Consider the following 12,449-nt stretch of genomic DNA (forward strand, 5'->3'; position numbering starts at 1 on the left):
GGGGATCCAGTATAACACACTGCTCAGAGGTACAAGGGATCCAGTATAAAACACTGCTCAAACATACAGGGGATCCAGTATAACACACTGCTCAGAGGTATAGGGGATCCATTAGAAAACACTGTTAAGAATTACAGGGAATCCAGTATAACACATTGCCCAGTGCTACGGAACATCCAGTATAAAATACTGTTAGAGATACAGGTGAGGTGATCCATTAGAAGACACTGCTAAGAATTACAGGGGATCCAGTATAAAACACTACTCAGTGGTACAAGGGGTCAGTATAAAACACTTTTCAGAGATACAGGGGATCCAGTATAAAACACTGCTCAAACATACAGGGGATCCATTATAACACACTGCACAGAGGTACAGGGGATCAATTAGAAAAAACTGTTAAGAATTACCGGAGATCCAGTACACTGTTCAGATGTACAGGGGATCCATTGCTCGGGGGTACAGGGGGTCCATTATAAAACACTGCTCAGAAATACAAGGAATCCAGTATAAAGCACTGCCCAGTGGTACAGGGGATTCAGTATAGCACACTGCTCAGATGTATAGAGGATCCAGTATAACACAATGCTCAGATGTATAGAGGATCCAGTATAACACATTGCTCAGATGTATAGAGGATCCAGTATAGCACACTGTTTAGATGTATAGAGGATCCAGTATAACACACTGCTCAGATGTATAGAGGATCCAGTATAACACAATGCTCAGATGTATAGAGGATCCAGTAAAGCACACTGCTCAGATGTACAGAGGATCCAGTATAACACAATGCTCAGATGTATAGATAATCCAGTATAACACATTGCTCAGATGTATAGAGGATCCAGTATAACACAATGCTCAGATGTATAGAGGATCCAGTATAGCACACTGTTTATATGTATAGAGGATCCAGTATAACACATTGCTCAGATGTATAGAGGATCCAGTATAACACAATGCTCAGATGTACAGGGGATCCAGTATAACACACTGCTCAGATGTATAGAGGATCCAGTATAACACAATGCTCAGATGTATAGAGGATCCAGTATAACACAATGCTCAGATGTATAGAGGATCCAGTATAACACACTGCTCAGATGTATAGAGGATCCAGTATAACACACTGCTCAGATGTATAGAGGATCCAGTATAACACATTGCTCAGATGTATAGAGGATCCAGTGTAACACACTGCTCAGATGTATAGAGGATCCAGTATAACACACTGCTCAGATGTATAGAGGATCCAGTATAACACATTGCTCAGATGTATAGAGGATCCAGTATAACACAATGCTCAGATGTATAGAGGATCCAGTATAACACAATGCTCAGATGTATAGAGGATCCAGTATAACACACTGCTCAGATGTATAGAGGATCCAGTATAACACACTGCTCAGATGTATAGAGGATCCAGTATAACACATTGCTCAGATGTATAGAGGATCCAGTGTAACACACTGCTCAGATGTATAGAGGATCCAGTATAACACATTGCTCAGATGTATAGAGGATCCAGTGTAACACAATGCTCAGATGTATAGAGGATCCAGTATAACACATTGCTCAGATGTATAGAGGATCCAGTGTAACACAATGCTCAGATGTATAGAGGATCCAGTATAACACATTGATCAGATGTATAGAGGATCCAGTGTAACACAATGCTCAGATGTACAGAGGATCCAGTATAACACACTGCTCAGATGTACAGAGGATCCAGTGTTTGGTGTAACATTGTTATGTTGTGTGGTTCCAGCAGCACTTCACTTGTCCCTGTCACACAGCCCCTCCCCTCTCTGGCTCTCCTCCTTCCCAATTGTACAGTCTGCCCTCCCCCTCCCCCTTAACCCCACCTTTGCTGGCCCCTACCCGGCTCTGTCCCCGATATCTCCTTTCAGGCACTTCCCTGCAGAGGGATTGTTTGTTTGACATTTGTCTGATCTTCTCTGGGCACTCCTCTCCTCCTCACTCTCCTCCCTTCTTTCTTCACTCACAGCTGCGGGCCCTTTTCTGAGTAAGGTAAGAGACCCCCCTTTAAGATGATTAACTTATGTGGCGAATGGAATTGTCTGTGTCGGAAGCTGGGTGCTTGGTGGGTACGGACCACCTAAGGCAGAGAGGAGAGGAGTGGGCTGTACCAGATTTGGGGCTTACTACACAAATATTAGATGGATGGGATCTGTACTGTAGGCATATGATTGGATGTATGGGATCTGTACTGTAGTCATATGTTTGGAAGGATGGGATCTGTACTGTAAGTCATATGATTGGATGGATGGGATCTGTTCTGTAGTCATATGATTGGATGGATGAGATCTGTACTGTAGGCATATGATTGGTTGGATGGGATCTGTACTGTAGTCATATGATTGGATGGATGGGATCTGTACTGTAGTCATATGATTGGATGGATGGGATCTGTACTGTAGTCATATGATTGGATGGATGGGATCTGTACTGTAGTCATATGATTGGATGGATGGGATCTGTACTGTAGTCATTTGATTGGATAGATGGGATCTGTACTGTAGTCGTACGATTGGATGGATGGGATCTGTACTGTAGTCATATGATTGTATGGGATCTGTACTGTAAGTCATATGATTGGATGTATGGGATCTGTACTGTAAGTCATATGATTGGATGGATGGGATCTGTACTGTAGGCATATGATTGGATGGATGGGATCTGTACTGTAGTCATATGATTGGATGGATGGGATCTGTACTGTAAGTCATATGATTGGATGGATGGGATCTGTACTGTAAGTCATATGATTGGATGGATGGGATCTGTACTGTAGGCATATGATTGGATAGATGGGATCTGTACTGTAGTCATTTGATTGGATAGATGGGATCTGTACTGTAGTCGTACGATTGGATGGATGGGATCTGTACTGTAGTCATATGATTGTATGGGATCTGTACTGTAAGTCATATGATTGGATGTATGGGATCTGTACTGTAAGTCATATGATTGGATGTATGGGATCTGTACTGTAGGCATATGATTGGATGGATGGGATCTGTACTGTAGTCATATGATTGGATGGATGGGATCTGTACTGTAAGTCATATGATTGGATGGATGGGATCTGTACTGTAAGTCATATGATTGGATGGATGGGATCTGTACTGTAGGCATATGATTGGATAGATGGGATCTGTACTGTAGTCATACGATTGGATGGATGGGATCTGTACTGTAGTCATATGATTGGATGGGATCTGTACTGTAGTCATATGATTGGATGGGATCTGTACTGTAGTCATATGATTGGATAGATGGGATCTGTACTGTAGTCATATGATTGGATAGATGGGATCTGTACTGTAGTCATATGATTGGATAGATGGAATCTGTACTGTAGTCATATGATTGGATGGATGGGATCTGTACTGTAGTCATATGATTGGATGGATGGGATCTGTACTGTAGTCATATGATTGGATGGATGGGATCTGTACTGCAGTCATATGATTGGATAGATGGAATCTGTACTGTAGTCATATGATTGGATGGATGGGATCTGTACTGTAGTCATATGATTGGATGGATGGGATCTGTTCTGTAGTCAGATGATTGGATGGATGGGATCTGTTCTGTAGTCACATGATTGGATGGATGGGATCTGTTCTGTAGTCATATGATTGGATGGATGGGATCTGTTCTGTAGTCATATGATTGGATGGATGGGATCTGTTCTGTAGTCATATGATTGGATGGATGGAATCTGTACTGTAGTAATATGATTGGATGGATGGGATCTGTACTGTAGTCATATGATTGGATGGATGGGATCTGTACTGTAGTCATATGATTGGATGGGATCTGTACTGTAGTCATATGATTGGATAGATGGGATCTGTACTGTAGTCATATGATTGGATGGATGGGATCTGTACTGTAGTCATATGATTGGATGGATGGGATCTGTACTGTAGTCATATGATTGGATGGATGGGATCTGTACTGTAGTCATATGATTGGATGGATGGGATCTGTACTGTAGTCATATGGTTGGATGGATGGGATCTGTACTGTAGTCATATGGTTGGATGGATGGGATCTGTACTGTAAGTCATATGATTGGATGGATGGGATCTGTACTGTAGTCATATGATTGGATGGATGGGATCTGTACTGTAGTCATATGATTGGATGGGATCTGTACTGTAGTCATATGATTGGATAGATGGGATCTGTACTGTAGGCATATGATTGGATAGATGGGATCTGTACTGTAGTCATACGATTGGATGGATGGGATCTGTACTGTAGTCATATGATTGGATGGGATCTGTACTGTAGTCATATGATTGGATGGGATCTGTACTGTAGTCATATGATTGGATAGATGGGATCTGTACTGTAGTCATATGATTGGATAGATGGGATCTGTACTGTAGTTATATGATTGGATAGATGGAATCTGTACTGTAGTCATATGATTGGATGGATGGGATCTGTACTGTAGTCATATGATTGGATGGATGGGATCTGTACTGTAGTCATATGATTGGATGGATGGGATCTGTACTGCAGTCATATGATTGGATAGATGGAATCTGTACTGTAGTCATATGATTGGATGGATGGGATCTGTACTGTAGTCATATGATTGGATGGATGGGATCTGTTCTGTAGTCAGATGATTGGATGGATGGGATCTGTTCTGTAGTCATATGATTGGATGGATGGGATCTGTTCTGTAGTCATATGATTGGATGGATGGGATCTGTTCTGTAGTCATATGATTGGATGGATGGGATCTGTTCTGTAGTCATATGATTGAATGGATGGAATCTGTACTGTAGTAATATGATTGGATGGATGGGATCTGTACTGTAGTCATATGATTGGATGGATGGGATCTGTACTGTAGTCATATGATTGGATGGGATCTGTACTGTAGTCATATGATTGGATAGATGGGATCTGTACTGTAGTCATATGATTGGATGGATGGGATCTGTACTGTAGTCATATGATTGGATGGATGGGATCTGTACTGTAGTCATATGATTGGATGGATGGGATCTGTACTGTAGTCATATGATTGGATGGATGGGATCTGTACTGTAGTCATATGGTTGGATGGATGGGATCTGTACTGTAGTCATATGGTTGGATGGATGGGATCTGTACTGTAAGTCATATGATTGGATGGATGGGATCTGTACTGTAGTCATATGATTGGATGGATGGGATCTGTACTGTAGTCATATGATTGGATGGGATCTGTACTGTAGTCATATGATTGGATAGATGGGATCTGTACTGTAGTCATATGATTGGATGGATGGGATCTGTACTGTAGTCATATGATTGGATGGATGGGATCTGTACTGTAGTCATATGATTGGATGGATGGGATCTGTACTGTAGTCATATGATTGGATGGATGGGATCTGTACTGTAGTCATATGATTGGATGGATGGGATCTGTACTGTAGTCATATGGTTGGATGGATGGGATCTGTACTGTAGTCATATGGTTGGATGGATGGGATCTGTACTGTAGTCATATGATTGGATGGATGGGATCTGTACTGTAGTCATATGATTGGATGGATGGGATCTGTACTGTAGTCATATGGTTGGATGGATGGGATCTGTACTGTAGTCATATGATTGGATGGATGGGATCTGTACTGTAGTCATATACTGGGCTTGTCACTGGACAATTGTCACTTTTATGTACAGTGACCGCAAGGTGTAGTTTGACTTTATATCTTTTTTAATGACTTTGTAACGTATTGTAGAATCACTGCAAGCAGTCATAAATCATAATAAGCCCATATAAGATTCCAACAGATTAGTATTTGTGGCAGAAAGCTGGAAAGGTCCTGTAGTACAATGATTGCTAAACTAGGATATGAGATAAACACTCGAGCTGTCAGTGACAATGAGAGCCATATACTTCATCTAGCTGTACTCACAGGCACCTACCTTTTCTTTCATATACATATGTGGTCTCTCTTCTCCATAGGAAAGAACTGATCAGCAAACACTTGTACAAGTCATTTCCAGCATGCTGAAAGTGCTCTGTGAGTGCTAATGAGGACTTCCACCCTTCACACTGGGTCGCTTGTCAAATCGCATGCCAATCGGCAATGGCACCATACCAATCAGTGCGACGCCGCAACTATTCCCAAAGTAGATCCTGCACTACTTTTGGCATATCTCCCAACTGTCCCTGATTTGGAGGGACCGTCCCTGATTTGGAGTGATTGTCCCTGATTTTGAGTGATTGTCCCTGATTTGGAGCAATGTCCCTCTGTCCCTGATTTCAAGGGACTGTCCCTGATTTGGAGCAATGTCCCCTCTGTTCCTGATTTCGAGGGACTGTCTCTGATTTTGAGGGACTGTCCCTGATTTGAAGGGACTGTTCCTGATTCGGAGCAATGTCCCTCTGTCCCTGGTTTTAAGGGACTGTCCCTGATTGGAGCAATGTCCCTCTGTCCCTGGTTTCAAGGGACTGTCCCTGATTGGAGCAATGTCCCTCTGTCCCTGATTTCGAGGGACTGTCTCTGATTTCGAGGGACTGTCCTTGATTTGGAGCAATGTCCCTCTGTCCCTGATTTGGAGGGACTGTTCCTGATTTGGAGCAATGTCCCTCTGTCCCTGGTTTCAAGGGATTGTCCCTGATTTGGAGCAATGTCCCTCTGTCCCTGATTTCCAGGGACTATCCCCGATTTTGAGTGATTATCCCTGATTTGGAGCAAGGTCCAAGAAGACAACAAAGGCGCACCAGCCTAGTGTATTACCGTTAGGATACATTTTATTAAAATACAATATAAAAAACTACAATTGTAGTAGAAATGATCGCAGTAAAAAAGTATCCATAAATGGCTGCAGCATCTAGAACTCAAATGACACTCCGAAAGGTCATGGAGGATGTGATGAGGATCACTACCGACTGACGCGTTTCAAAGCTCAAGGCTTCTTCATCAGAACCCAGCAGTGTACTAGCCTCAGAAAGTTGGAGCAAGGTCCCTCTGTCCCTGATTTCGAGGGACTGTCCCTGATTTGGAGCAATATCCCCTGTCCCTGATTTCAAGGGACTATCCCTGATTTGGAGCAATGTCCCTCTGTTCCTAATTTTGAGGGACTGTCTCTGATTTTGAGGGACTGTCCCTGATTTGGAGCAATGTCCCTCTGTCCCTTATTTGGAGGGACTATCCCTGATTTGGAGCAATGTCCCTCTGTCCCTGGTTTCGAGAGACTGTCCCTGATTTGGAGCAATGTCCTTCTGTCCCTGATTTGGAGGGAGTGTCCCTGATTTCAAGGGACTGTCCCTGATTTCGAGTGATTGTCCCTGATTTGGAGCAATTGCTCCAAATCAGGGACAGTCCCTCCCTCTGTCCCTGATTTTGAGGGACTGTCTCTGATTTGGAGGGACTTTCCCTGATTTGGAGCAATGTCCCTCTGTCCCTGATTTAGAGGGGCTGTCCCTGATTTCAAGGGACTGTCCCTGATTTCGAGTGATTGTCCTTGATTTATAGCAATTGCTCCAAATCAGGGACAATCACTCCAAATCAGGGACAGTCCCTCCCTCGGTCCCTGATTTTGAGGGACTGTCTCTGATTTGGAGGGACTGTCCCTGATTTAGAGCAATGTCCCTCTGTCCCTGATTTGTCCCTCTTTCCTCTTCATTTGTCCCTCATTTTGGTCTGATCTATATAGTTGTATATAAAATGCACTCTTTATCTTTCAAAAAGTGTTTCCCAGTGCTAAACCTTTTATCTAAATTCCAATAATGCTGTATTTTCAGCCAGTCACACATTCGAACCACAGAGAAAATATAGCCTGAGAAAATTACAGTTTTGTCCCATTTGCGCAAAAGGGTCCGGATTCAGATACCTGAGCGTATGTGTCCGGCCGGCGTAACTTTGGGCGCTTAGTTCTGTATTCAGAAAGAACTTGCGCCCATATTTACGGTGGCTTAACGTATGTGTTGCGGCGTAAGGCCGCGTAATTCAAATGGGGATGTTGGGGGCGTGTAGTATTTAAATTTATCTTGACCCCGCGTTTTTTATGTTTTTATTGAACGGCGCATGCTCCGTCTGTAAAATATTCCAGTGTGCATTGCTCTAAATGACATCGCAAGGACGTCATTGGTTTCGACGTGAACGTAAATTACGTCCAGCCGTATTCGCGAACGACTTACGCAAACGGCGTAAAATTTTCTAAATTCGATGCGGGAACGACGGCCATACTTAACATAGGATACGCCGCACATACCCCTTATATAGCAGGGGTAACTACGACGGAAAAAGCCGAACGCAAACGACGGGCGGTCGTTCGTTTCTGAATCGGCGTAAATCTTAATTTGCATATTCCTCGCGTAAAACATACGGAAGCGCCTCCTAGCGGCCAGCCTGAAATTGCAGCCTAAGATCCGATGGTGTAAGACACTTACACCTGGTGGATCTTAGGGATATCTATGCGTAACTGATTCTCTGAATCAGGTGCATAGATACGACGGCCAGACTCAGAGATACGACGGCGTATCTCTTTCTGAATCCGGCCCAAGGAGTTTACATCTATGCATTTTTTTTTATAACTGCACCCCTTTAAATCTATTTCACAGAATGTTGAATTTGGATGGGTTGGCAGGGCAGCACATGACTAGTGTAACCATAAAATGTATGGAGACTTAATTGTTGCGTTTTCAGGTTTTTCACTTATGGATGCTAGATTATTAAATGTATAACTTGCTGGATAGCCTGGTCCCATCTGCATATGTGGTAATATAACTCTCTGGGTTGGTGGTTTCTCGCTTCTGATGCCTTAGTAGCCGCATTGAAATATATCTACAGATTCTGTGCCATTGATAGTACATTCCATTGACAGCGCTAAAAATAAGTCACTTAAATTATTGGAATGCATTGAAAATATCCCAAACTTACACATTTACTTTCATTGTTGGACTTTCTGCCACATTTTCTGTCACACTTTAAAACCATATAAAAGGGACCTCACATTTATTTTCTTTTTATAAATTCTGTTTCCACTAAAGAGACCCTGTCACGTTGCCTATTTAGGGCAATGTCACAGAGTCTCTTGTAAAGTTAAAACATTTTTTTCCTAAATAGCTTCCTTTACCTTAGTGCAGTCCTCCTTCACTTACCTCATCCTTCCATTTTGCTTTTAATTGTCCTTTTTTCTTCTGAGAAATGCTCACTTCCTGTTCTTCTGACTGTAACTACACACAGTAATGCAAGGCTTTCTCCCTGGTGTGGAGTGTCGTCCTCGACCCCTCCCCTGGAATACAGGAGAGTCAGGACGCTCTATGTTGCAGATAGAGAAAGGAGCTGTGTGTTAGTGGGGCCAACCTCCCCAACCCACTAATACTCACTTTCTCTGCCTTCCCCCATGCTGCTTCATTCTTTTCATTGACAGCATAAATTCAATCCTGTGTAAGCTCCATGTCTGATTGTGTCAGAGCTTACTCATGGTTAACTTCTAAGGCCGCTTTCACACGATAAGCCCACTCAGATCCGCCTGTCCGTTTTTCAGGCGGATCATAGTGGGCCACCCATTGACACCTATGGTCAGTGGAGATGTGTCCGCCCTCCGATCTGCTAAAAACAGACGTATGGCGATACGTTCAGCCATCAGTCCAGCAGATTGGATGAGATCTGATGAAAACGGTCATGCTGGTGATTGCTTTTGGTGATTGGCCAGTCAGGCCCAAGCGTTGTATCCTAGAGAGTGGTTATATCAACATTTTAAAAGTTCATGACATTTTTGGGGTAGCCTCATTTAATGGAAAAAGGAGAGGGAAAGGGGAAAGATGTGGGGGTGCCCTAGACCACCCCATAGGGCTAAAGTTGCATAGGGAGAACCGACAATGTTGTATGTCAAATACTGTCAACTTTATTGTATGCAAAAAATTCACAAAAACTTTGGCGGGCACAATGGCCTGTCCCTCCAAACAACAATTCACTCACATTCAGCTCACAGGAAGCCACTCACACAACCACACCACACACCAAAAATCACAAGAATAATCTCTAATGCCGCGTGATAAAAAAAAAACGTCATGTTTAAAAACGTCATTTAAAATGACCGTGTGTGGGGAAAACGTTGTTTTATGTCTTCTGAAAAACGCCCCAAAAAAAATTCGAGCATGCTTCAATTTTTTATGTCGTTTTTCAAAACGTCGTTTTTAAACCCGCGCATGCTCAGAAGCAAGTTATGATGCAAGCTTGAATGGAACAGAGTGTCGCCGTACGTGCTGAACGTAACCGCGCTTTGCTAGAGCATTTTGAAAAAACTATGGTGTGTAGGCAACGTCGTTTTTTAAAAAAAAGTTTGAAAAACATAGTTTTTTTTCATGAGAAAAGTTTTTTTCATCACAAAAAAGACCGTGTGTATTCGGCATAATACTTCCTTGTAGCACGCCTTTATCGGTCTAGGTGGGGGGTCATAGGGTGCTGAGAAATACTTGCCCCATAAAGGCTGGTTTGTATTCTACTGGCACGACTGACTTCTTCACCACCTTAGACAGGGGCCGTGGGATCACAGGTCTCAGGCCCCGTACACACGGCCGAGGAACTCGACGTGCCAAACACATCGAGTTCCTCGGCGTGTTCAGTCCTGGAGCCGCCGAGGAGCTCGGCGGGCCGAGTTCTCCCATAGAACAACAAGGAAATAGAGAACATGTTCTCTATTTCCTCGCCGAGGTCCTCGTCGGATTCCTCGTCCGAAAGTGTACACACGGCCGGGTTTTTCGGCAGAATTCAGCTCTGAACCGAGTTTCTGGCTGAATTCTGCCGAGAAACTCGGTCGTGTTTGGTTACATCACAGGAATTGATCCGGAGATGGTTCTGACAATGTGCTGCGGCCTAGTCAGGATGATAAGCATTAGAAAGATTAACTCCAAATAATCCCAGTTGTAGTCACAGTGTGTGGAATATATCCAGTGATGTATGTGAAACCAGCAGACAGGGAGGCTATTGGACTCAAACGCAAGGTCACACTTGATTGGCCCTAAGGCTACTTTCACACTGAGGCGTTTTATAGACGTTTATGCACTAAAAATAGCGCCTGAAAACTGCCTCTTCTGCAGCCCCAATGTAAAAGTCTGAGTGCTTTCATACTGGGGCGGTGCGCATACAGGACAGGAAAAAAAGTCCTGCAGCAGCATCTTTGGGGCGGTGCGGGAGCGCTGTATACAAAACAAGTACCCGTATTTGCCGGTGTATAAGACGACCGGGCGTATAAGACGACCCCCTAATTTTACAGTTTATTAAGATTTTTTCCCTGTACTCACTGTAACGGATCATGGACTATGCTGCCGGGACAGTTATAATCTTCATGAGGACTACAAGGAACTGCATGGCTTGTCACAATTGGATGTACCACATTGTATTCTGAGCTCAAAGGGTTAATTGGACAAGGGTCTCTTTCATTGCTGAATGCTAATGTTCCCTTCGCATAGCTAATGAACTCTCTCTCTTGTGGAGGTAAACAGCCTCCTGTGAGGTGTATGCTGATGGGGATTATGTGTGAGTGATAATTGTTTTAAAGGTTAATTGAATTCTATTGTCTGATCAAGTTAAGGAGCCAAAACGGCTAGCGGCTGATTGGTTTGAGGGAGTGTCATTGTTTCAAAGTATGTGTATTGAAGGCCCCCTGGGGGGGGGGAAGTGTCATTTGTTTCTGTACAGTTGTAACCAGATATAAGGAGGAAAAATGTGGCAAATAGACGGAGTCTGCTTGACCCTTCAAACGTAGCCCGTCTCGTTTCTTGAAAGGGCGTTCGATGGGATATACCGGCGGTATCTGCATATCGCAGCTTGCCAGGGAAAAGGACGTCTCTAACGGCTGAGACCCTCACACTACTTGGGTAGCCGTTACATTGGTGGCAGCGGTGGGATGGTCCTTTTATCCAAAGAGCAAGTGCTGAATGGAGTCGCAGTACGCCAGGCTGAAAAGATCCACACTAAAAGATCTATTGGAGAGTCGTGGTAGGAGCGCCAGCAACAGACCACGGAGGGAGCTGATAGCTGAACTGCTGGAGCTGGACGAAATGGATGGATCCATGGAAGGAACTGAGCCCCTTGCACCGGTCAGCGAGGAAGATGTAATTACTGGGATTGTACAGCGGAGATTATCCTTGTATCCAGAAACGTCCGTGGAACTAATCAACCAGCTGTTCCGGGAAGCAAGGGAAGAGATACAAACGAAGAGGGGACAAGAACTGGAACTGGTAAGAGCGAGACAGCCCATTACACCTGCAGTTCCTACCCCCCCACCTGCTGCTACAGGAAAGAAAATACCGTTCACTGCATTTAAAGCTTTTGTAGAAAGTGAGGAGGAAATTGATGGATATTTGGCGGACTTTGAGAGGCAGTGCTCACTACACCAGGTACCACCAGACCAATGGGTCACTATTTTGTCGGGGAAATTGTCGGGCAAAG

At 43.7% G+C, this 12,449-nt stretch overlaps 1 protein-coding gene across 1 annotated transcript in view; it reads left to right on the forward strand.

The window, feature by feature from the left end:
• Positions 1-1,858: 1,858 nt before the first annotated feature.
• LOC120915228 (ceramide synthase 4-like) overlaps positions 1,859-12,449 on the forward strand; it is a 190,858-nt gene continuing 180,267 nt past the window's right edge. The window contains exon 1 of the mRNA XM_040325564.1: positions 1,859-2,031. The gene's annotated coding sequence lies outside the window, so the exon portion shown is untranslated. The remainder of the gene's footprint in view (positions 2,032-12,449) is intronic.

Source organism: Rana temporaria, chromosome 1, assembly GCF_905171775.1.
Source record: "Rana temporaria chromosome 1, aRanTem1.1, whole genome shotgun sequence".
Taxonomy (NCBI): Eukaryota; Metazoa; Chordata; class Amphibia; order Anura; family Ranidae; genus Rana; species Rana temporaria.